At 49.3% G+C, this 21816-nt stretch overlaps 1 long non-coding RNA gene across 2 annotated transcripts; it reads right to left on the bottom strand.

Annotated features, from left to right (window-relative positions):
- Positions 1–8159: 8159 nt before the first annotated feature.
- LOC117802226 lies at positions 8160–18970 on the bottom strand. 2 transcript variants are annotated; one of them, XR_004625291.1, is made up of 3 exons: positions 18811–18970; positions 17962–18139; positions 8160–8350 (listed from the first exon to the last, which is right to left on the bottom strand). It is a non-coding gene; the product is annotated as an uncharacterized LOC117802226 (long non-coding RNA). The 2 variants fall into 2 exon arrangements; XR_004625290.1 differs by lacking the exon at positions 8160–8350 and adding an exon at positions 16176–16464.
- Positions 18971–21816: the final 2846 nt, after the last annotated feature.

The raw sequence follows: 21816 nt of genomic DNA, 5'->3' as shown, positions 1-21816 counted from the left end.
CATTCACTCAGACATTGACTGTGCACTTCCTACGCTGCCGCTGGAGACCCGGAGAGGAGCAAAATACGACCTCTGCCCTCCGATAGTGTAGAATTTGTGGGCAGTAGGGAGGTCACTGGACTGAGTTAAAGTGCTCTATCTAATGCATGGTAGCAATGCTAGGCGCAGCAAGACGGGTGAACGCCGAGGTGCTCTGGGAGTTCAGAGGAGGGAGGGGTGGATGCTAAGGAGGAGAGCTGATGCTTATCAGCACTTTCTCCCCACCAGGCCAGCCCCAGCCTGCCTGCCACTGTGCTAAGCACTTCATAGTGGCCGTTTCCTCCTCCTAGCCGACCCCTGCGGCAGGTGTGATCGTCATCCTTAATTTGCAGACCAGAGCCTGAGGCTTAGGGAAGTTAAGTAATGAGTCCAACACCTGGATTCACGGCTAGAGCCTCATTTTCCTTGAAGGCCCAGTTCAAACGCCGCCTTCCTACCAGCTTCATTCATCCCCACCTCTCAAGCCCCTTGGTCTGTACAGCATGCTGGGTGGGAGAGTGAGCTCTGGAGAAATCTCTGGCTCGAGATGCTTACGTGCATTGAGTCTCTGTTTTCCTCATCCGTCTGTAAAAGGGGGGTGATAACAGGACCTTCTCCTAGGTTCCTCGTGGGTTTTAAAGGACCTGTGCATACAGTGTGCGTAGCCCAGTGACCGGCACAGAGTATATACCAGACAAATATTAGCTGTGAGTATTTTGGTAATTATTACTGACACTACAGAAAAGTTATCAAGGGGAGACGCTTTGCAGGAGAGTGATTGAGGAAGCGGATCGTCGGGGTTGATAGACGATTTGCATCTATTTTTCAAAGACTTGCATCTATTTTTCAAAGACGGAGCAATACTTGCCCTGGGCATCCCTGTCTCAGGCGGGAGGACCTGCCCTGGATACAATCCAGAATTTGTCTTCCCATTTTTCTCTCAAGTGTACTGTAAGTCTCCCCAGTGATTAAAAAAAACGAACTAAAAAAGCCCTTAATTTCAAGGTCCTCTCAGTCCTTAAGGAAACTGAGTCCCTTCTCTTGTGATGATTGAGCTTTCTTTTTTCCTTTTTTTTTTTATTGTGGTAAAGTATACATAACCCGAACTTACCATTTTAATTATTTTTAAGTGCACAGTTCGGTGGCATTAGGTACTTCACATTCCTGTGCAACCATCACAGCCGTTCGTCTCTAGAACCTTCTTCAGCAGTACAAACTGAAACTCTGTCCCCATTGAACACAAGCTCCCCACGCTCTGTCTTTCACAGAGCCCCTGGCAACCCCCGTGCTGCTTTCTGCCTCTATGAACTTGACTTCCCTGGGTACCTCACATAAGTGGAATCGTACACGATTTGTCTTTTTGTGACGGGGTATGTCACTTAGCATCAGCTTCCTCAAGGTACCTTCACGTTGTAGCCTGTGTCACAATTTCTTTCCTTTTTAAGGCTGAATAATATTCCATTGTACGGACAGACTACACTTTGTTCGTCCATTCATCTGTTCATAGACCGTTGGATCATTTCTACCTTTTGCCTATTGTGAATAATGCTGTTCTGAACGTAGTATACAAATATCTGTTCAGATCTGTGCTTTCAATCACTTTATGCATATTATCTAGAAGGAGAATTTCTAGGTCAGATGGTAATCTGGTGTTTAAATTTTTGAGGACCCCTTATACTGTTTTCCATGTGGTTGCATGATCTTACACTCTGCCAGCAATGCGCAGGGTTCCTGTGCATCCAAATCCTCATCAACTGCCTCAAAAGACTGTTTATTCTTTACAGGGGATGGGGTACAAATCTGATTGTCGGGAAGTTCTTTTATCCAGAGTTCGAATCCTCTTGTGTCCTTTACAACTAGCCTCGCCAGGCCCTGAGAATCAGCCAGTCTAAGTCTGCTTCTTCTCCCCCTAGGTGTTTGCCTTCAGCTGTCTGGCCCAGCCCCCGGCCGAGCCGTCCACACACATACCCAGGCCCTGTGCGTGCCTGCCGGCCCCTGCCACCAACTATGGGGTGTCCTCGCTGATTGCTCATGAGGCGCCTCCTGCCCTGAGTGGGCACAGACGCCGACAGGACAGGGGGACTCCACTCCCTTTCTCAAGGAGGGTGAGTTATTGGAGGGAATGCTGGCTCCCTGAGGAGTTAAATCATCTCTTGACTCAGACAAGAGCCCTTTGCCCCACAGGAGAACATTACTCATCCCGGCACCCGCGGGACCAGGCTCTGTGTCAGGAGAAAGTGCCGCTCCTATTCCCCTCGCTCAGAAACTCATAAATCATCCCTATTAGAATTTCAGCTCTTCAGATAGAAAAGGAACAGCTGGCCAAGCTGGGTCTCCCAAGTGCTCCATCAGTTTGTTCTGGGGGGTGGTGGAGGTTGCCTCAGAGGATCTGGGGACCCCGGACACCAGGACTCTGCTCGGACTTCCATCAAGGCCAGCCAACTACCCCACTGCTGGTCCACATGAAACAGAAAGACTTCAGGTCCAGCATCCCCCAAGACTTGAACGGCCACCCCCAAGACTTGAACGGCCATGGAGGGAGTTCGTGGAAAGCCCAGGTGTTCTATTTGTGGTGGTCACTCTGCCCCTAGGCCAGTACTTACTTGGTCAGGGCCAGGCTCGATATATGTTGTACAAACGTTGAAAACCTCTGCCCTGAAATAACATGGTTCTCTCTGTGCCTCAACTTCCTCATCTGCAACATGGAAGAAAGACTGGACAACCTCTATGGCTCCTTCCAACTCTAACATTCTATGACATCAGCCGTCCAAGAGCTCCTTGTGGATTGGCCACAAGTCAAAATCAGCTGGTGCTGAGGTTTGTTTGGCTGTTTCAATGGGAGCAGATGATTGGATAGACCATGCTGGAAGGTCCATACACTGTGAAGATAGCACGAGGTATATGAACAGCCGCTTTACAGAACCGACCTGCTGTGTGTTTTTAGAGAGGCCCAGCTGGATGCACAGACAGATAAGGACCTTGTCCTAACAGTGGGAGTGTACAGTGTGCCTGCTTAGTGTGTCTATTTTGAGGCTCAGGAATTCCTGACGGGAGATACAGGTTAGTGTTGACACCATTGCTAACTGGACTATTGAGAACGATACTGCCCCCAGCACACCTTTGGATGTGTGGGGCAGGTAGCCAGGTGCTCATGGTGAGTACTAAGGAGCCCCAGATCAGAATCTTGACCATGGCTGCAGGCTGATCTCACCACAAATTCTGGTTGACTGGTCTCCATATGTGAGCTGTGGGCCCCTACATCTGCTAAGGAATTGAAATAACATCGATCCTTCCCACCACCAGGTAAATAAGGTCTATCAATGGGTGAATGTGAGCTGATGGAAAGAAAAAAATACTAGATTAGGAACCAGAATGCTTGAGTGTTTACCCACTAAATAGCTAGGTGACTTGGCGAACAGAGTGGATGGAGGTGGTGTTTTCTACCCAGTCGCTCCACCCCTGCCCCCATCCCCGGCCCCCAACCCCACATGCGGTCCAGCAGGGTCTGATGTCCCAAACATTTCACTTTTACTTAACTTAGTCTGAGTTGGGTTTTGGTCACCCAAAGCTAAAGGAGTTGCAAAACAGAAGACCACATCACCTCGAGTACCCCATTGACTCATTTTATTCATTAAAATAAAGGTATTGAGGGGCACCTGGGTAAAGTGGTTGGTTGGGTGTCCGACTCTTGGTTTTGGCTCAGGTTGTGAGATCAAGCCCTGCACTGGACTCCGCACTCAATGCGGAGTCAGCCTGAGACTCTCTCTCCCTCTCCCTCTGCCTGTTCCCCTGCTCTCTCTCTGTCTCAAATAAATAAATAAATCTTTAAAATAAAAGCATTGAAATAGGTGATTGCTGAAGTTTTCTCAGCTCTGTGATTCTACTTTTGCTCACGACAAGGGAGAAAATATGGTCCAGTTCACTTAAAGAACTTACAATTCAAATTTAAAAAATCAAAAATAAAATGTTGAAAAAAAAAGCTTGCAACGAAATCTTAAAGCCAGGCCTTTTTCCCCCTCAAAATCTTGATATTTTCTCCTGTGGGAAGGAAGATCAGGAGTTAACAATTGTTTAGTGCTTACTATCTGCCAGGAAGTATACGCATGTTCTCTCATTTACTCTTCACCATAGCTCTTTGAAGTAGGGTTAGCCCTCCATTTCACAGATGGGGAAACCAAGGCACAGGGAGGCTATGTAACTGGCCCAAGGCCACAGAATTAGTAAGAACCAGAGACAGGGCTTGGATTTAGATCTGTCTGATTCCAGCACGCTGACTTCTCTTCCTCACAGGGCATAAGGCTTTTAGTTGCAAACGATACCACCAGCATTTTTATGTTGGTAAGGAGGCACCCCACTGACCTGGCCTGATTCTGAAGGCAGCAAGTCTAGCAGGCTAGACTGTCACTGAATTCCTCATCAGTCATATTCTCAGATGTTGTGTAGCAATCGCTCGCTACAAATGCTATGTTTTATTAGTGTAGGAAGCAATTCTTAAGCAACTGAGTTCTTCTTCCACTGGCTTTTGAAAATCCTACTTCTGGCTCTCTGTTTCTATCGTGTTGTAAGATCCTGTCTGGACTTGAGCTTCAAACTTGAGTGGGATGTGGCAGGGATGAAAGGCAATGTCACCTCCAAGAGGTGTGTGTGCTGGACCCCTAGTGTGACCCTAAGAAGGACGGAGATTGGCCTCAGTCCTACCACCAATGATCCCTCATGGAACTTCTGCTACGTGCCAGGCCCTTTGTGTAGCTTTGCTAATCTTTTTGCAAGATGTTATGGTCCCCACCTGGCGGGTGTCAAAATAGAGGCCCAAAGAAGCAAAATAACTTACTCTGCTTTGAGATGGTTTCAAAGTCCATGCTCATTCTGACATACCACAGGTGCCTCAGCATGGCCTGAGGATCCTGGGGATTCCTGCATCACTGAAGATTCCTCTTTGCTCAAGACATAGCCAGGGTCCAATAACTGGAGCAGGCAGGCCAGGCCGGTGGTGGGGTCTGCACCACTGGGTGTGGGAGATCTGGAGCTTAGCTAAGGCCCCTCCTTTGACCACTGATTTTTCTGGTGCTTGATTGTGGTTTTCACAACCATCAGTCATGTCAACACAACATCTTAAAGATGCTGAAAAAGCCACTACTTTTGGAAAACGTGTTCAGAGAGTACTAGCCCTTCTGTTCTTCAAAATGAACGTGTTAGGTCCACCATGTTTGTACAAGGTCTTTTAAATCTCAGAGTTCCCTTTGAGAGGGGCTCCAAATGTTTGCCCTTGGGACTTGGAGGCTGGAAGTCCAGTCATCCAATGCCCCTCAGCAGAACTTCCTGTGGAGCTATCCAAGGTCCTGCAAATGCTTTGACCTGTGCTCTGTTTAACCAACCATCTTTCTACCTGGGTTGTTGGTCTTCTTCCCTTTCTTGGCTTTGGACCTTCTGAAAACTTTCCTGTATGACTTATACTTACTCTCTAGGCCCTGCTGACCTGAGCTCACCTGACCCCGTCCATAGTGGCCTTGACTCCCAGCCTCCAAGCTTAACTACCACTGTCCCTGCTGATAATCAGCTGACCCAACTGCCCAGCATTCTATCCCCTACCTCCTCCCAAAGCCACCTGGTTTCTTGGGTGGTTATTTGTTGCAATTTGATTGACTTCCAAGAGACACCCAATTTATTGATTTTTGTCCATTCTTCTTTCTTGGCCCCATAACTAACCATTTATGAAATGTTTCCTGGAGTTAGAGTGATGGGAATATTCTTACTCAATAAGGCCCATAACTTGAGGAGGCTTGTGACTCTGGGCCATCATATGGTCACATCTACTCTGTGTGCCTCAATGCTTATTGACACAATTGATACTTTAAGGAAAATCAGCTAGAAAAATGAGCTTCCACTGAAACGCACCACCTTGCTTTCTCATGAGAACCAGAGCTCTGGTGTTCTAGTCTTGGCATTGCCCCTGACCAGCTGTGTAACCTGAGGCAAGCCATTTAATACCTGCATCTTTTTATACTTTCTGTCATTCATTTGCTTTCTCATCAAATATTTACTGACCATGTATTGTGCATTATGCACTAAGCTAGGTGCTGGGATGCTACAAGTAGTTTTTGTCTTCAAAGAACGCACAGTCTAATCCTGGAGACCAATATGTAAATGGTTAAAGGAAAAAGAATGTGGTAAATTATTATAACAGTAGGAAAAATGTGCTAAGGGAACACACAGGCCAGATCTGCACTTGCTGTCCCTTCTGCTTGGAAGGCTTTCTTCCAGACACGTGTATGACTCACATCCTCACTTCTGTAGTTCTTTGGTCAATGTCATGTTATCAGAGAGGCCTTCCCTGACCACCCTGTTTGAAAGAGGAAACCCACCCTTAGCCTGGCACCTCTCTGCATCTCTCTTCTGCTTTATCTCTCTCCATAGCATTCATCATCCTCTAGCAGGAAAGGGTGCTCTCATCTGTGAAGTGGAAGACTGAGCCAGTAATCCTTGTAGTGGGTTGAATAGTGGCCCCCCAAAGGTATGTCCATGTCTTAGCCCCCAGAACCTGTGAGCTCCCTTATTTAGAAAAAGGATCTTTGCAGATGTACTTAAGTTAAGGATCTTGAGATGATGTCATCCTGGATTAGCTGGGTGGGCCCTAAATCTAAGAATGGAGTGAGACAGGCACCAGCAAGGAACATCTGGAGCCACCAGAAGCTGAAAAAGCTAGGAGGGGTTCTCTTCTAGAAGCTTCAGAGACAGCATGGCTCTGCAGAAATCTTGGCATCAGATTCTGACCTTCATAACTGTGAGAGAATAGGTTTCTGTTGTGAAGTCACCAGGTTTGTGATCATTTGTTATGACAGTCACTGCATAGGAATGCAGTGTCTATATATATTATCTTTACCATCATCTTCAGGCTAAATGGCCTGAAGCCTAAATAGTTAGACTGGGAATGCCATTCAACAATACCAATCTTTTAAATAATTCATCAACTGTATTTGTGGATGTACATATGATTTGGGGGAGGACATTGGGTGCTATTGGCCACCTGCATGAGCTGCACTGGGCAAATACGCATAGCAAGGGGTGGTCTCTTGCTGCTTCCAGGATGAAGAGAAGGATACGTGGTCATCTGGCCCTAGGGGGGACATGGACACCCACCAGACTTGCCTACAAATTAAAAAAAGGACACTTTAATTACAGCATGGTTTATATAGAAAAAAAATGAGAAACCCCCCCACGTTTCTATAAATAAATAGTTATATAAACTATACACCATTCTTACTTTAGAAATCCTATGCAGGGATGCCTGGGTGGTTCAGTCAGTTAAGGGTCCGACTCGTGGTTTTGGCTGAGGTCATGATCTCAGGGTCATGAGATCGACTCCTGAGTCAGGCTCTACACTGGGTGTGGAATCTGCTTAAGATTCTCTCTCTCGGGTGCCTGGGTGGCTCAGTCGTTTAACGGTCTGCCTTCAGCTCAGATCATGATCCCAGGGTCCTGGGATGAAGCCCTGCATCAGGCTCCTTGCTCTGCTGGGAGCCTGCTTCTCCCTCTCCATCTGCCCCTGCTTGTGTTCTCTCTCTCACTGTCTCTCTCTCTGTCAAATAAATAAATAAAATCTTTAAAATAAATAAATAAATCTTTGAAAAAAAATCCTATGCAAAAGTCTGTATTTCTAGTAGATGAGAATAGTATATTAGAATAGCTTATCTAGAATATTAGTATAGTATATTAGAACTACACTCTATTTCTTTTTTTTTTTAAAGATGTTTTTTATTTTTTTATTTATTTGACAGAGATAGAGACAGCCAGCGAGAGAGGGAACACAAGCAGGGGGAGTGGGAGAGGAAGAAGCAGGCTCATAGCGGAAGAGCCTGATGTGGGGCTCGAACCCATAACGCCAGGATCACGCCCTGAGCCGAAGGCAGACGCTTAACTGCTGTGCCACCCAGGCACCCCAGAACTACACTCTATTTCTAAATGTACTCTTACATGCATGTAATTCCCTTGAAAAAGGTCTGTAAGGATACATGCTCAGCTGAGAGCATCTGAAACCCTTGGTGGGGGGAGACAGATGGAGTGGAGTTCAAGAGCCATTTTTACTTCATCTGTTTGTTTGAATCTTTTTACAATGATTCAAGGCATTTAAAAAGTTCTTTTATTTCAACAACAACAACAACAACAAAGATGAAAAGGAATGCACCCAGCTGAGAGCATGATGTTGTGATTGCTTGCGGCCTGCAGTGTGAGTGGGGTGGGAGGTGGGCTTTGCGGCTGTGGGCTCACGCATCCTGCTGCTACAGCAAGTTCTTCTCTGGTTCCTCGTCATTCCGATGGGGCCTTGATGTGAACGCTGTGAACAGACAGAGTCCTAGCACCTAGTGTTCTGGACAGAGAAGGCTGTTCTTGCAAGCCAGTGGGGCACCTGCCCTTCATCTTCGCTCTCCCTCTTGCAGGCAGCCTGGGGAGGTGTTCCTGCAGCAGCCAGGAGCCCATGCCTGCAGTGACATTCCTCCACCCTGTTTATGAAGAACAGCCAGTAACAGTCCCATCCCAGCCCACTCCACTTCTGAGGCCACCCAGGTATGTTTAGAGTGGAAGCATCTCATCCAACCATATGGCATCAGGTGTGGACCCCGGGGACCACAGTAGAGGTCCTCAGAGAGAATGGACACCACTGGGCATGGGTGGCCCTTCTCAGCTCCCTCCATCCCATTGGGGCCCCAGGCCCCAGGAATCGAGGCAGCTCTTCACCTCTCCACCAGATGCGGGCCTGAGGGCTCAGGTGGTCCGAGAATCACAGGACACCTGGACCACAGAGTGCTGCTGGGAAGGCGGAAAAGACTCAGGCTCTCACTGGGGGAGAATTCTAAAATCGTGCATTTACTAATATAAATTATTTATTATATTTTGGCACAAAGGATAAAATGAGCTGGGAATACAGCAAACTGACTCCTTAGGACTCCTCCAGTGAACAGAAAAGTCTCATTTGTAACCAATGTCCGTTGCTGATAAGCCAAATGATACAATACTGAAAAAGATCACATTTTTCTCAGAAAATCCTCCAGCTCTTTCCCCCACTCCTTACTTCTGTGCATTGGTACTTTTCTGAACAACTGTTTTATGTCTGGAATAAAAGAATCAAGCCAGAACTGTCACAGCCTAAGGAGACATGACCAGTACATGTAATGTGGTATCTTGGATTGGGATGCTGGAACAGAAGAACTTTAGGTAACAACCAAGGAAATCTGAATAAACTACGGACTTCAGTTAATAATAATGTATCAATATAGGTTCTTTAATGGTACCAAGTGTATCATATTAATGTAAAATGTTAACAATGAGGGAAACTGCGTGGGGGTGTATGGAAACGCTGTATGGTCTTTGTAACTTTTCTGCAAATCTTAATCTATTCTAAATATTTAATTAACTTTTTAATTAAAAAATCAGGCCTGGCCCCCTGGGTGGCTCAGTCTGTTAAGCCTCTGCCTTTGGCTCAGGTAATGTTCTCAGGGTCCTGGGATCCAGCCCCGCCTTGGGCTCCCTGCACAGCAGGGAGTCTGCTTCTCCCTCTTCCTCTACCCCTCCTCCCTGCTCCTGCTCTCTTTCTCTCTCTCTCTCTTTCTCTCAAAAATAAATAAATAAAAAAATATTTTTTTTAATAAATCAGGCCTGCCCTGGTTTAATGGATGCCCACACCAAATGAAGATTGCTGGTGGTAGTGGGGGGAGGTGAGTAGAATTGGAAATTCAGGGGATTTATGGTGAGTTTATCTGAAGTAAGGTTTGAGTGCTTTGCCCTAAACATTCTTTCTCCTTTGTTGTAGTTGACTCCTATCAACAGTGTGAAATATTATTCCCAATTTACAGATGGAGAAACCAAGCTCAGAGAGGTTACGTGGTTTCCCACCATCAGCCCCAGTTTGTGCTTCGTCTGCTCCTGTAGTGTGGATAATTTCCCAAATTTGCTGTGTCGCTTCATGTGTCAGTGTCTGCCAAGCACTAAGGCCCTCTTCTTCTCTGCCTGGTGAATGGTCCAGCCCTTTCCATCCTTTTAAAACTTCCTCAGGTGGGGGCGGATGAGTGGCTCGGTCGGTTGGACATCCAACTCTTGATTTTGGCTCAGATCGTGATCTCTGGGTCATGGGATCCAGTCTGCTTGTCCCTCTCCCTTGGCTCCTCCCCCCTACTCAATAAACAAACAAATAAATAAATAAATAAATAAATAAATAAATAAATAAAATCTTAAAAAAATAAACACAACTTTCTCAGGTTTCACCTCCTCTGAGAAGTCATCCTTGATGTTCCCACGTAATTAATCATCCCATACTCTATGCTCCTTCTAAACTGCCCCCCACACCAAAATGAATTATTTCCTCGAAATTATCTGCCCCTGTGCTGGACTGTGAGCAACCTGAGGGCAGGGGCTGTGTCATTTTCATCTTCAAATCTATACTGTCTGGCCCGGTCCCTGGCCAGCAATGGCTGGGCGGTCTGTAGCTGTTGAACTGAGTGAAGCTAGTATGAAAGCATTATTAGTTTGCTCAGGCTGCCTTAACAAATTACTACAGACTTGGGGGGCTCAAACAACAGAAATTTATTTTCTCATAGCTCTGGAGGCTGGAAGCCCAAGAAGAAGGTGGCAGCCAGGTTGGTTTCTTCTGAAGCTTCTCTCTCCTGGCCTGCAGATGGTTATCTTCTGCCTGGATGCTCGCATGGCCTTCTCTCTGTACACGTCTGTGTTCTAATCTCCTCTTCTTATCAAGACACTAGTCCTATCAAATTAGAGCCATCCCCATGACCTTCCTACACTTCAGTTACCTCTTTGAAGACCCTATCTTCAAATGCAGTTGTATTCTGAGGTACTGGGGGTTAGGATTTCAATGCAGGAATTTGGATGGGACACACTCAGACCATAACTAAACCAGAGCAGGCTGTGCGGTTGGAGGTGGTGGGGAAGGACCTCGAGTGTCCACCATTTAAAAGACTCAGGTGAAACACGGGCAAAGGCCTGAACATAGCTCAGCTGGGGTCCCGAGGGCATTGCTGCTATTCAAGGACGAAGGATGCAAGAGGGGCTTGTATTAGGAAAACCATCTGAGGTTGTGAGCTGAAGGAGCTATGGAGAGCCTTGTTTTTATTTATCACCACTAACAATTGCTCCAGCCAGAAGAGGGATCCTGGAAGCCTCCAGTCTGCACAGTGCTTTCTGGCCTTGACCCCCTGGCTATTGTGCTCACAGTCTCCCTCTCTTGCTCCTCTTTCTCTCGCACTGTTACTTTCGCCTGGTCCAGCCCACACAGCATGCAACATCTTCAAGGCCTCACGCTCTGGGGCAGGGGGAGGCCCCGGAATGGAATTTCAGACTAAACTTGCATTGGCAAGCTACCTTCTCAAGGGCAAGGAGATGTCTCAGGCAGCAGCTGCAGCCGCCCAGGGAGAGCCAGAAGGCTCTACTTGCTTGTTGTGCGTTGAAGGGGATGGTCCTGACAAACAGCCCTGTCTGAGGAAGGGTCTGAGAGCCCCTATCCTGAGGATCTGATCGTCTAGGACCCTGGGAATGCACAAGGACGTTTGCAGGACCAGGCGCAGCTGGCAACATTTTGCAACTCCTGGTTTTGTGCTATTAACATTGCCACTTTGGAAATAAGGGATTGTTTTGTCAGGTGGTGGCCATTTATAGAGCACGTGGCAAATCCCATCTGGTTGGTGTTTAATAAGCTAGAGTTGCCTCACAGACATCCCTCCATTTGGTCTGCACCGTAAAGTGTGGGACAGATTTGACTGTCCATACCCCCATCTGCGGGTGAAGACACCGAGGCTTAGCAAGGTGGAATGACTTGGGCAGGGTTGCTCCGTTGTTAGGTGGCGTGTTTGCAGCTGGGAACAAGCCCTTTGGCTGCGAGGTGGTGCTCTCTGCCTGCATGGGCTCCTTTGATCCCCTCCACAACCCTGACAGGACAGTCGTCACTTTTCATTTCTCAGGTGAAGCTGATGCTTGGGGATCACGTGGGAGCTCAAGATCACGTAGGCAGTTGGTGGCGGAATTGACTAAAACTGACTCTCTGGACTTCAGATCTCATGCACTTTTCCCTCCATCACACCACCAGGCCCAGGTGGGACCCAGTCAGTTTGGGACCAAGCCCTGCCCTCAGTGTGCTTGCCGTGTGGCTGCTTGAGATGAATGGTGACCGGAAGGACGGGGAGTGCGGGTGGGAGTGTGCACACTGGCCAGGGGACTAGCCCATCCAGCCTCTGTCCCAGCTGCCATGTCTCAATGAGCTGGGGACTGTGCCGGCAGCAGCTCTTGGGCCCACAGACAGAGGAGCCCCTTGCCTTTCCCCAGCATCTGCTGCTGGGGCTGACCAGCCCTGGGAAGAGGCGTAGGTCATGGGAAAACAGAGCGTGGGCTCGGGAGTCAGACAGGTCCAAGTCCCAATCTGATGCTGCCACAGATGAGCTTCTTCACCTGGGGGCAGTGGTACATCTCACCCAGGCTCAGTTTTTCCCAATGTAAAATGAACGCATGGAGGCCTGCTTTGGGGATGAACACGGGATCATGCGTATCAATTATCCGCGTTACCCCTGATGTGTAGTAGAAGCTTAGTACATGGCAGCTGATAGTATGTTGATTAGCGTGGTGGGGGCCGAGTCCCTGATGTGCAGTCCTGAGAAAACGTTTTGGTGCCTGTGGCTCAGAATGAGCTCTCGGGTTGATGTGTGTGCCTATCTGCACACCTGTCCTCTCTCCAAAGGCTGTGCCCTGGTTACTAGCTGTGGGATCTCGGGCGTGTTACTCACTTCTCCGTCTCCTTTCCCTCGTCTGCAAGATGGGAATGATGAAAGTATCTGCCCCACAAAGTTGTGACAATCGAACGAGACCACGCATGTAGAGACGCAACACAGAACAAGATTCCAGTAGACATGTGAACGATTGTGATCCTCATTATTGTTCAAGGTGCTAACTCAGCAGTCTGTCCCCGGCTCACGCCTAGAGGACTGGGGGCCTTGTCTCAGTTCGGCAGGGAGAGTGCCACCATTGATGGGTGATGTGTGCTAAAAGTGGGTGAGGAGCATGAAATCCCCGAGTTTTCCTTTCCTGACGGAGGTGATCTGCAAGATCCCATTAGTCTAAAATGTGGCTCTTCCCTACACTGGGTCTCAGTTGTCCTCTCTATCAGTGAGGGAGTTGAGCTGGCTGACCTCTGAATTCCTTTTTAGTTCCATCATTGTAGGACCCCAGTGACTCTGTGCTTTGGCTGAGCCAAACATTACCCCAAATGCTCCTCTACTAAAAGTTGGCCGCAGCCGGGAACAGGAAGGAAACCAGCTCCTGCCTGGCTCCTGCTTCTCGGGGTCCTCTGGGAAGCAGCCCCACAACTCAGCAGGCCGCTCCTGAGTGTCAGCAGACAGCCTTCCAGCCTGCACACACAAGCCTGGAGGGAGCCCTAACCCCCCCATCCGGGGTCTCAGCCCAGCGGTGAGCGGCAGGTGAGACTCCCAGTGGTGCTTTCCACCTCAGACGCAGTGAGGGTCTGGTGGAACGTTGTCCGTATCAGGGCGTGCTGTTCAGTCTACTGGTGCGTCCATGAAACATGGGGCTCAGAGCTGTTCAGACCTAAGGAGCAATGGACCTTGACCGCCAAAAGGGCCTGTGAACAGGCTTTCGTCATCTTCCCAGAGGAGAGAAACATGGAAAATGAAGCGTGGTCTAGAGAGGAGAATTAACATCTGCTGAGCTTCTACTCTGTCGGCACTATGCGGTTTCTCAGAAATACAAAGAGGAAGAAGACAAGGAGTCTACTGTCTAGGAGACAGACAAGTTGCTTATTTTTTAGATTTTTTTTTTATGTCTGTTTCCTCCAACTCGAATATTTGCTGCAGGAGAGCAGTGATTTCCTGCATCCTGTTCACCAAAGTATTCCCTGAACCTGGCAGTGAGCCTTGCATGTGGCAGGCGTTCAATAGATATTGATGAACTTAATGGAACAATGACAATATTGCAGAGTAAGAAGGACAGTGTGATCGAGGTTCTGGGGCAGTAGTGGAGAAGGTAAAAGTGAGAGAGGTGGTAATTGGACTTTGAAGGGTTCATCAGGGAGTAAAGGTAACAACAAAGGTTTTTGGTTTTTTTCCCTTTTTTGTTAGATTTCATGATAAACTTTCTATTGATGATACTTATGAGACCCTTGAAGTTATGATAGGAGGTAAAGGTATGAGCCACAGAGAAATTAGAATAATGGGGGAAGGGATATTAATTGCGTGTCTTGGATGTGCCCAGTGCTATGCTAGACTCTAAATGCCTGATACCTTACTTATTCCTTCTAACCCTCCCATGAGATAGGCATTTGACAAATGGTAGTGCAGGCTCGGAGGGCTCTAGTAACTTGTTCTGGGTCTCAGACCTGACTAGGGCTGGAGGCTGGATTAGACCTAGGGCTTTGCACCTCCCAAACTCCTGTTCTTTCCTGGGAAGGCTGGCCCTCCTTCAAGGCAGAGGACCTGGTCATCTTAACCATGGAGTGAATATATTAAATGCCCCTCCAGAATTAGAGACTTGTCTTAAGGCTCTAAGGCCCCAAGGCCAGATCTGGAAAATAAGCTCTAATAAGGCTTTTTCATTTAAAAACATGTTTGTGAGCCTGTGGCCTTTCTGCTCTGATTTCTCCCAGTCCGTTCCTTTCCCCCTACTGTCCTCCCATCCGTGTAAGGGCTCAGAAACACTCAGAAGCTCAAAGAGGAGGCTGGAGAAGCTCCATTCATCAAGACCTTGAAAGGCCCCAGTGCAAGTTTGGGGGGGCAGGAGAGAGGGTCAGGGGAGCCTACTTGTTCCACAAGGGAATCACAGCCTGGAGGTCCCTAGCCCCATTTCCCTGGAGGGGAGGGTCCAAAGTGTGGGGGTGGAAAGGGAGAGAGGGGCAGAGAAGGAGGGAAGATAAGCTGGTGGTCATTTGTCTTTTTAATTGGCTCAAATGCTGGGAGGAGAGCTGCGTTGTTATCCTGGCTCTGGGGCTGGACCGGGTCCAAGCGCCAGGCTTTGGGTCGGCGCAGTGGGGAGCTGTAGAGAGAGGCCCCGGTCTGCCCTTCACCCGGGAGGGGCCCCTCGGGGAGGACGGCTCAGGAGACAGGGTGGGAGGCAGCAACACGTGGCTAGAGGCGGCTTTCACTTCTCCGGCATTTCAGAAATTTAAAACAGTAATTCAGGGACTGAAATAGACATATTTTAAAGAATCTGTGGCATCCGAAGGCCCCTCCTAATTCATTCCTCTGCCTGTGGATGGAGCCTGTCAACCAGCGAGGCCTAGACGTGTCTCCAGGGAGAGAGAGTTTGGGAGCGGTTTGGGACTTAAAGCTTTTCATTCCCAGCGCTGTGACACTGTTACAGTACCCAGGATAATAATAGTTCTCCCCTATTTGCCAGCTGACTTATACCTGCCATGCCCTGTTACATTTAGTTTCCCATCCCGGTCTCTGCCACAATCTGGTGAGGAAGGCGGGGCAGGTATAGCTGTCCTGTTTCCCGTGTCATGATGGAGGGACTAGAGCTCTGAGTGGCTAGGTGACATATACAAGGACACCCAGCATTGCAGCTGGGACTCAAATACAGGTCTTCTAATTCTGCACCTGTGGGCTGGCTCCTCAAGGCTGTCCCCCCCCCCCCTCAAGAGGAGCTACATAGGTGGAGGCCTAGTGTGGTGGTTGGTACGGCTTCTAGGGACAGATGGCTCAGTTCAAGTTTCTGCTTGGAGCACGTCTCAGCCTGTCAGGCACTGTGGCTGAAGGAAGGATGCCCTCCCCCCCCCCCCAGTGCAAGGAGGGAAGGCTCCCAGGAACATGATGGGTCTAGAGAGGGAGGCGCATGGGCAGGGAGGGGAGGGGAAGATGATGTGGTTCTAGTCAGTATCCAGGGATTCAGGAAGCCAAGAAAGCAGCTTTATCTGGGCCTGAGTGGGTGTTTGTGGGCAAGGGCCCTCAGGAGGGTGAAGCCTGCCTGTGAGACCGGGTCCTTCAAGATCTCCCTTCAAGGAGATTCTAGCCCATCTCTGGCTAACGCATAGATCCATTGTCTCAAGACATTTAGACCCAGAGCCCCCAGTTTGAATTTCTGAATCCAAAGCAAAGAAGACACTTTGACTTTCACAAGGGCTCCCATACCCTCATCAAAATGTAGCTGACCTTCATTCAGAATCCTCCAACTGGTGAGCCGGCAGCTTCTGGCCCAAGGGGAGGCCCTACACCTTTGCCGTCCGGTCCCAGGCTTGGTTGGTCTGCTGTCACCGGAATGAATCTCCGCCTGACTTCTGTCCCCTTACTGGTCAGCTGGCTTCCTGCTGCTGTCCCTCATCCTCCAGAGCATGGGCCCAGGGAGAGGGGGAGGCAGCTGTCAGCTCAGGACGGGGGAGAGTATGACCCAAGAGAGTGGCCTGGCTCAAGAGAGGGGAAACGAATGCCTTCTGCTCCCCGGCTTCTGGAAGATGGAAGAAGAGGGAGTGAGAAGTGGAAGGAAGCCGATGGCGGGATGGTGCACTCTAGCCTCTTCTTGCCCATGTGGCTCCTAGAGGCGCCGGGGACTTAGGGTGAGCGGGACGGGGGTGGACTAGGGGCCTTTGCTCTGCCTCTTGTGCTGCTGTGGGAGGGACCGCCTCTCAGGGTGACCCACCAAGGAGCCCGGGAGGGGGGGTGGGGGGGAAGGCACGGCAGAGAAAAGCCTCTGCTGGCCGGAACGCTTAGCTGTGGACAGGCTCTGGGTTAGTCCTGTGCGCTCTGGAGAGGGCACAGATGAGGGTGCTAGCTGAGAGCCCCGCAAGGTGGGTGAGCCTCCATGGAGATGGCTGGGCCAAGGCTTACGGGTCATTCGGGCAGCACTGAATAGAGTCAGACTCCCAGCCAGGGCAGAAGTGGGGCCACGCCAACCCTGACCAAGCCCAAGAAGGGATCGTCCGAACCATGAGAGACTGTAAACTCTGGGAAACAAACTGAGGGCTTCAGAGGGGAGGGGGGGGGATTGGGATAGGCCGGTGATGGGTATCAAGGAGGGCACATATTGCATGGTGCACTGGGTGTTACACGCAAATAATGAATCATGGAACATCATCAAAAACTGGGGATGTACTGTATGGTGACTAATATAACAAAATAAAAATTATTAAAAAAAAAAAAGGGATCGTCCGTTTGTCAGCCCCAGGTCAGCTCTCCCATCCAAGGTGGGACCTGACCTGTGCAGACCGACGTGGAGACGGAGAACCTAGAGGATTTCAGCCCCCACTGCAGGGTGGAGGGCCCAGTGCTCTCCCCGGATCATAACGTGCAAGGCACCTCCCTGTGGCCCCACCTACCACCACTTCTCCTCTCCACCCAGCCCGGCTCCAGGAGCTGCCTGCATGGACTTCGGCCACCTCTGTGCCTTCAGGCTTCTGCTGGGTTTGGGTTATAAGGGAATGTTGCCCCCGTCAGACAAAGTTGTTTGAGAGTTCAATGCCAGTACCAGGGCGAGAGGGGTGCTGAGTGGACTGCATTTCTGTCCTGATTATTTATCCTCAGATCCATACCTTTGCTCCCTCTGAGCAGTCCCACACCGTTCCCATCTCCTCTGGATCTTTCTGGTTCCTGGGCTTCGGGAACACAGCCTCCTCCTCGTGCCCCCAGGCCCAGGGTGGTGTCTTCCTGCCCTGCTCACTCCGGCGGGGGGGGGGGGGCTCCCTGCCCTTTGCTAGACTTGGCAGCGATTGCATCATCTGATTAACCGATTCTTCAGTTTGAAATCCCACGGCTTTAAGCCTCAGAACAGATTTCTTTTTCCAGACTGGACCCTGACTGATGCATCTCCCAAGGGCTGTGAATGCGGACCCCATTTTACAGATGACATCAACCGAAACTGATCAAGGTCACACAACCAGCTGTGGACAAGTTGCATCTCCCGAGGGCTGTGAATGCGGACCCCATTTTACAGATGACATCAACTGACCTGATCAAGGTCACACAACCAGCTGTGGACAAGTTGGGATTTGAACCTGGATCTGGTGCATCTGCCGCCCAAGTCCTCGTCTTCACGGCCCCCAGCAATGGTGCCACCGCCACCAGCTCACACCCCGTCATTTATAAAGCACTGTAACAGAAGGTGTTCTCCTTGTTCCTCACCAGGCCTTTATGGGAGAGAATGGGCAGGGATTAGTACTGTCACACTCTACCAAGGACAAGGCTGAGGCTTAGACACACGGGACGACTCTCCCCTAGACAAATGACTGTACCCAGGAATTCCAACTCTGCTTCCGGTTCATGAACAGAGAGACACTGCACGCCTTCGCTCCACCTCCTGAATGCCATCCCCACCCGCTTCCAATCTCCAAATGAGCCTAACTTTTAAAAGAAATTGTGGTAAAACGTACACAACCTAAAATGTACCATTTTGTCTCTTCTTGAGTGTACAATGAAGTGACAGTAAGCACATCCACAGTGTCGTACACTCATCGCCACCATCCGTCTCCAGAACAATCCTATCTTCCCAACATGAAACTCTGCCCCCATTAAATGCGAACTCCCCTCTCTGACTCCCCCAGCCCCTGGCAACCCCGTCCCACTTTCCCTCTCTACGGATTCAATTACTAGGAGGGAATTATGCAGTGTTTGTTCTTTTGTGCCTGGCTTCTTTTACTTCTCCAGCATCCTCAAGGTTCATCCATGTTATAGTGAAGGTCAGAATTTCCTTCCTTTTGAGGGCTGAATAATGTTCCATTGTATGGATAGACTGCATTTTGTTCTCCATTTACCTATGCCTGGCAACTTGGGTTGTTTTCACTTTCCCAGATCTACCTACCTTTCAAGGCCCAGCTCAGACGTCTCCTCTTCTATCAACCCCACACCGCACGTAGTTGCTGAATGTGCCCGGGACTGGAGGATGAGAGCCTAGGAACTTGCACTGGGGAGGCAGGACCTTGCCCACCCCACATCCCCAGGTGGCCCCAAACAGGCTAGACTGCAAAGGTCTACCTGTTGCTCAAAGCCTCTGCCAAACTGGGGCTTCGTATTGTATTCATGGCACTGAAAGTCATTTGTTGGAAGTAATGGAATGAATCAGACAGATAAGAGTAGCCTTTTCTCCCAAGAAGGAAATGTCTGTCTCGAGTCCAAGGCAGATATTTTACTGGGTTGGAAGCTACTGGAGGGTGGGGCTGGACCTCTTGCCCCCTCATGGGTCCCCGCCTCAGCCCTCAGAGCCTGAGGGAGTGAGGAAGACTGGGTTTGCCTCTCCTGCTTGCTCCTGCTGGTTGAAGGTGGGAAAATGGTAAAACTGACTTATTCTTTAGCAGGTGTCCATAATTCATTATCTCAGACCCCCTCCATCCAATCCTGAACAAGGCAGGAGGGGTTGGGGCCCTGGGAATGAGGCACCAACATGGAGAAAGGGAGGAAAAAGGCAGAGCAGAGAAAGAAAAAGGGGGTAAGAACAAAGGCTAAAAGTATCTGGAACTGTGAGATGCTTTCTGAGATTTAGAAGGATTGCTCTAGACACTTAAGAATTTTTTGTTTGTTTTTATAAAATAAATGTAAGAAATCACCTTGGCTTTTGATGACACATCACCAACCCTCTTCCTATGTTGAGTCTCCTGAAATTTTTTTCTTCTCATATCCCAGAGTGAAGGGAAGAAAACAGAATGCCGTGCCCCCTGGGGGCCGAGAGGCTCTGGGGTCCCCAGGGAGACAGCGTGTGATCTGTCAGCCTCACTGGAGCATTGTGCCGTCTTCCAGCAGGTGGCGGTAATGAGTCTGGGAGAAAGATGCCATTTTCTAACTCACATAAAAGCCCTTTATGGGTTGGTGGGTGGCCTGGGGTGGGTGAAGGGCAGGACTTAGACATTGCCTGATTTTCCTTCGCCATTTGACAGATGTGGAGTATGACCTGCCAGTGGGTTAGAGATTACTCCACACAGGATCTGTGGAGGTAGGTCACCCTCTTTCTACTCAGCCCCAGAGACAAGGAGGAAGACCAAGGAGTAGATGGCAAGGGAAAGCAAATTTTGGTCCAACACAGGAAGAGCTTTACAGTAATCAAAGGTGTCAACAATTTGTGGAAGTGAAGTACCCATCAACAGAGGTATTCGAGCTTAGCCAGATGATTCTTTCTTAGTGATATTGTAGAAAATCCTCAAACTTAAGATGAGGTTGGGTCAGACGGTCTTTCAGGATCCCTTCCAACCCAGGAAGCCCACAGTTATTTCATTAAGAGGAAAATGATGGCAAAGTCTTGAGTTTATTGAGGAAAGGAATATGCCTTATTTGTCATTGACTCACTGTCCCTAGAACATATAGGCACATATGATAAATATGTCAGTAGATACAGTAGCCTTATTCAACAAATGAGGGTTAGAGAATCGGGGTGGGAGCTGCTGCTTGATCAGCTGAGTAGCTTGTGAGGCTGCCAGTCACCTGGCTGATGGTTAATGAAGCCCCTTCTCATCTCCCCCTTCTCCCTTCCCACATCCCTACTGCTGATCTCCTTCCTGTCTCTCTGCTGCTTAGTTACCTTTTCTCCGTTGCCATCTTGAAACTTTGGGTGTGCCTTCAAAGAACCCCCACCCCAAACACTGGCCGGCAGCATCCACTGGACGTAAGATGATCAAGCCAACAGTCCCCAAACTCTCTTTTGCTCTTCCTCTCTCTCAGGAGATGGGGCAAAGCGGGAGTGACATGGAGGCTTCGCAACAGTTCTGGAGAACTGGCCTGAATCCAGCCGAGGACTCCAAGTGTCCTAAAAATACCAGTCCCCAGCCCCGTGTCCCATCCCAGCCCCCACGTCCAGAAATCCTGACAGTAACCATATGCCACCACCGAGTCAGTCAAAGAAACCTTGGCAAATGTCAGCCACAGTTGCTTGTAATCTTCAGGGAGGTAAGGCGGTGCCAGAAGTGATCGGTTTCTTTATCCACATCACCCAGATATAAACAATATCGGGGAATCATGACAGGGAGATCCTTCTAGGCCAGTCTCCCTACACCATTTCTCCCTGAGTGAAGTTACCCTCTAGCTCCGGGCCCTAATGGCCCCTGGGGATTGCAGCTTATTACTCTTATCTGCTGGAGGCAAAAGCACCTCAGTGAAAGACATTTTTGGTGCCCTGTTCTGGATGTCTCGGTAATCCTCTCATTTATGTATGTAGACAAGGAGATCAAAGCCCCCTGGGGATGCATAAAACATGTCAGGGCTGGGAGCTGTACATCCATTAAAGCTGACAAATGCTTTGTCCAGCTGATGGGCAGCCAGATAGCCACCCTGTGGGACAGGAGAGCCGCAAGGAGCGAAGCCAAGGATGGCAGCCTGCAGGGGTCGGACAGGGACCAGGAGACACAGGGGCTGTGAGGCAGACTGGAGCCAGGCCACACCAGGGTGAGTATAGGGGCCCAGACCACCTCCCAACCTCCACGGGCACCCTCAGTCTTCGAAGCAGCCTTATGAGAAGTGCTGTGCAGAAAAGCCCAGAGACCTTTCTATGTGGGCATTCCAGAATCAACAGGCATGGATGGAATAGGAATGGGGAATCCTGAGAGAAGAGAGGGTAGAGAAAAGAAACAAGAAAGAAAAGACAAGAAAAAAAAACCCCAAACCTTAATGTCATCGATATTCTCTTTTATACATCACAAGAGCGTGGGGATCACCTGCGTTCCCGTGTGATACTGTTGTCGCATCATGTACCCTGGCACTTCCACTGCAGGGCAGGAGCGTGCTCTCTGCAGCCCAGCCGAGGAGGAGAGCCTTCCAGGAGTTTTGCTCAAGTGAAACTCGTCAGTTTGCTTTGGCTTTCTGGGAGGTCACTCTACAAAGGCAG

Source organism: Ailuropoda melanoleuca, chromosome 5 (genome assembly GCF_002007445.2).
Source record: "Ailuropoda melanoleuca isolate Jingjing chromosome 5, ASM200744v2, whole genome shotgun sequence".
Classification (NCBI taxonomy): domain Eukaryota; kingdom Metazoa; phylum Chordata; class Mammalia; order Carnivora; family Ursidae; genus Ailuropoda; species Ailuropoda melanoleuca.
The sequence above is the reverse complement of the archived record's forward strand: the minus strand, read 5'-3'. Positions and strand labels throughout refer to the sequence as shown.